Raw genomic sequence first — 4,688 nt, forward strand, 5'->3', positions numbered from 1 at the left:
TCTGTACTATTGGGCTAGGATTGAAGTAAAGCATTTAAAGACAGAAAATCTTGTATAGCCCAGACCTCACAGATTATTTCCAGCTATACTGGTTGGTCTAAAAAGGAGGCTGGAATGTATGGCTTTATATAATCCTTACCTTGCTTGCTTCTTTATTTCATCATGACTACAATGGTACCAACTTTAGCACAGGAACTCTAACATTTTTAATAAAAGATGTTTCTTTTTCTTTTCAAGACTTAAAGACAAAGGAATGGCTTCTGAGAGGTGATTTTTCCTGATGGTGGTGAGAATTGCTGATAATTTAAAAAAAAACAAACAAGAAAGCAAGCGATCCTTTCTCTCCCTTTTGCCTTGCTCTCCTGCTTGACTCATCTCTATCAAGCTTATAAAGCTTTGCATAGGCACCCAAGGGAAAAGTTTGCAATTGCTAGGCTTCCTAGTTCTTGTGGTCAAGAGAGATGGATATTTTTTTCTGCACAATGCTTCCCAGCACTTGAGTTGGGATCTGAGGTGTTCTTTGATTTGATCCTAAGAACTTAAGGAAGATGAATTACTTGGAAGTGCCAGGTGGATTTTTTTCTTTTCTTTTTCCCCCTGTTTTCTGGGACAGTCTGGAAAACCCGCTTTGGGGTCAAGTGGGAAAATTTAGGCTTTGCAATTCCTCCACCACCTTTAGCTCCTAGTCTGAAGGTCTCTGTCCTGAAGGGTTAGGCTGAAGAATTGGGTCTGACTCCTCGTTGAGAGGCAGCCTCACTGTGTGTCCTGCAGAACCCGAAGTACTCAGCAGGAGCCCAGCACTGGGCTATCCTTGATGCATGGTTGTTCCTTGGGCTTTTCTCAATGCATAGTTTTTCTATGCAGGCTAGGCTGGATTCAAACATTTGTAAAGGGACATGGACCACGCCTCATTTTGGGAGAATATTTATGTCAGTCTTTTTCACTGAAGAGCTTTGAGCCTTTCCCCAGCAAACCATCAGACCCACATGTTAGTGCTGCAGGGCAGCGCTGCTCTTGTGGAGAGTTGAGTTTGCAGTATGGGAACTGAGAACCAAGAAACGTTTCAAGAGGTCCTGTCTGAACATTTACATTCAGCTGATGACATACACCACAAGAAAGAAATGTCTTTTCTTGGGCTGGCCTTAGCTCTTCCTGGAAAAATGAGCTTTCCCCTAAGGACAGAGTGCCACTCTGACAAAATCATGACTGAAATTACCCAGCCCTCTCATAACAAGGACAATCATATCATTACGTGCCAAGATTTACAATCCAAATACTGTCCTATCACTTATGTAAATACAGAGAAAATGGGACCAGGGTTGGTGTGTTGTTGGTTGGGTTTTTTTGGGTTTTTTTTTTTTGGTACTTTTTGTTTGCTTGAGGTTTTCTGGGGGTTTTGGTTGGTTTTGTTTATTTTTTGTTTTGTTTTGTTTCAATTAAATGAAATTAAAAATGTAGGAGTTTTGAATTTTAAGTTGATTCAGTTTAGGAGACCCAGTTTAGGCTGCTGAGCTGGAGACTAGCGTTGTCTCTTGCAGGACAGGAACTGTGGCTCGTTAATGTGGATCAACATTGCCATCCTGTGGCTGCGAGTACGAGCTGCAGTGGCTGGGTGCCTGGCAGGAAATCAGCCCAGCAGCCTCCAGTGCTCGGTTTTGAAAAAGACTTTCGGTTGATTCACAGCAGTATGAAAATAACAAATACCCTTGGCTGTTCTCAGTCCCCCTCGGCTCTTTCTCTTTAGGTCACTCATCTAGGAATATCATAATTTTCTAAACGTCTATTTCCATTGAGTTTCTGAACATTGATTTTACCTTGTCTTTTGTGGCACAGCCAATGAAAGCTTTCTTTATAGGAAGCCAGTGTTTGGAAAGTTGACTCTTGATTGATAACAATTCTTCAGAATTAGTTTTCTTTTTTTTTTTTTTTTTTTTTTTTTTGTTGTTGTTGTTGTTTGTTTGTTTGTTTGAACAACTAAAGCGCCCAAGAGAGATACCAGGATTTCAGTCAGAACCTTTCAAAATCTATGTAAATTCCATGACTTTTCAACAAGGGCAAACCCTTGCAAAGAGTTTGGCAAATCCCCCAGGGCATTGCCTAGCTTTTACTATACGCACCCATGTTTCTATTTTAGCTAGCAATATCCCAAGTATGCAAGAAATTAAGCTTTGCTCAAACTCACATTGTATGTGTCATGTTAATACTGGGTTTCTGCTTGCAGAAACCTACTGGCTTCTGCAAGGCTACACCAAGTTATGGACTGAGGGATCAGTGTTAGGAACTGAATCTGATGTATTTATCCAGCACTGAGATTTGGGTAGCTGGGGACAAAGACCACTGGTCTGCCATAAGGAAGTTAAAGGAGCTAAAAAGGTGCATGCAAAGGTGTATGTGATTGTAAATAAAGAAAACCAGGGTAGGTGTACCTGCTTGGTGCTGGGGGAATGAGTAAACTCTCTGGCCCATAAATGTGAAGTGGTGCCTGTGTTAAACCTTGAGTCTGGGTGTGTGAGAATATGCTGGTGATGGCACTAGCATTCTTAATTCAGATGCATGATGTAACTAAATTCAGTTCAAATACGTTTTGAATGCGAGTGATGGTGAGTCCTTAGTACATTATTCTGTCTTTCACAGTGAAGAAGTGTTGCTCTGAGTCTTGATGAGATTAACAGGTCATTGAGGAAAGATCAAAGCTCTGGGTTGTGAAAGAAGAGCCAGATGGAGAAAGCAAATTTAGTTAAGTCCTTGTGTTTTTAAACTGCAGTACTACATTGAGACACTCATTGATTTCAGTGTCAGCCCAACCAAGACAGCAAGTTCAAAGCAGCACTTTGGAAATGCCATCACCTGTATTTACATCATTGGGCTTCAGTCCTCACTTACACAAATAGCTCTGCAATAACCCAAGTCCACTTCGGGAAAGCTTCTGGTGTGCAGGAGATGAGTTAGGTTTGTGTTTTCTCCTTCTGTGATGCATCACTTGCACTGAATAGTCTGGCAAAACAACACAAGAGGGGGAGAGAGTTGCCTTTTCAGTCAGAAAAAAGAGGGAACTTGGCACAGGTGTGGTAACATTGTCTTGTGGATCTTGGGAGATTAGGAGTCAGATCAATAAAGCAGACCATGGTAAATCTTTAAAGAGTTACAGAGGGTTAATTTATTATTAGAAAAAATTCAGAGTCTAAATGTGATAAAAATGAGTAAATAGCTTGAAACGGAGGGAACAATTTGATATCCAAGAGTCTGTCATGGATGGGAGACAGATACATAAATACATAGCAATTATTGCTAATTGAAAAGTCAAGCAAATGCCTTGTCTCTGCTGGAACGCTGTTAGCTGTATTTTGGAAGGTGTTTGTACATGTATTTTGAGGTAGGTAGTCTTCTAATCCTGCTTCTGAGACCTTTCTGTTGGAATATGAAATTCTTTTGCTCTGCAAATGGGTGCTGTCTGCTCCACCCATTGCAGGAGGAAAGCAGGACTAGATCAGAAACACTCCTTGGCGTGTTGTAAGCATTTAGTTCCCATATGGCACTGCCACAGTTGTAGTAACTAGATGCACCTACGTAATTTCATATCTCAGCATCAGGAACTGAATACCAGAGGATGAATACAAACTCTCCAGAACCTTTGAAAAGTAGTCTCTGTCTTGGCACATCATCCTTTATTTTACTCCTTGGTCAGTGTTTCAAATTAGGGGCTTTTCTGTGCAGTGTTTTTTAAATCTATATTGGATTGGGGCCAAAACCTGTTGCTATTAGAGGTCACCAACAAAGCATCTGTTGGCTTCAATGGGAGCAGGGGTTGCAGGATCTTCTCCTTCAGAAATTACCTAGCATGCTGCTTGAGGGTTTTATGTAGAAATGTCATTATATGGCATTACATAGATGCTGATTGATATTGTTGCCTCTATAAGACAGATGCTTTAGGATTGTATGTTTGAAAGAATAGCATGTGATCTATGACTCTCTGCACTGTTGGGGAGAATAGATGTTCTATGAATGGTGCTGCTGGCCTACAGTCTGTCATGGATTTATTTCATTAGAAAATTTCAGCATGTGTTTTAAATAGTGTGTCTCTTGATCAAGGGAATTATTGCTAAATAAGCAATAAGCACAATTGTATTACATTGTATTCTGTAAGCTATATATACGCATATGTACAAAGGCAAAACAAAAATATCACTCAGGGTTGTACTGTTTATAATAAGAGTAGATTTAAAATGTACTTCTTCTCTGCTTGCAGCTGAAAGGTCAGAACTTACTATGTGAAGATATTGCATCTTCATTGATGCTTGTGCCCCTGCCTCTGTGCAGGGGCATTTCTGTGGTCCCAGAGGCTACAGTGGGAGCAGAGCTACTTGCAGGCTGTTGGAAAGGGGATGCACCAGGACTTGGTTCCTAACATCAGGACTTGGCTCCTTACATTGCCAGTGTACAGAAGGTGTCACGGTGTCTAATTTGCCTGTGATCTGCCTGTGGCCACACTCACCTCGTGGCATGAGTCTCACTGGGCTGTGGCTGTGAACTGGGGTCCCTGGGCCATTCCACTTTGTGACACCATGTGGAGTGATGGGAAGCTGCACTTGGGCACTGTAGAAGAGGGGTCCTCCTAAGTCCTATACAGCTGTTAGTCCATTAACTGTGTCTCTCTTGCCTTCTCCTTTCTGTTTCAGTTGTTGGTAGCT

Source organism: Cinclus cinclus, chromosome 5 (assembly GCF_963662255.1).
Source record: "Cinclus cinclus chromosome 5, bCinCin1.1, whole genome shotgun sequence".
Taxonomy (NCBI): Eukaryota; Metazoa; Chordata; class Aves; order Passeriformes; family Cinclidae; genus Cinclus; species Cinclus cinclus.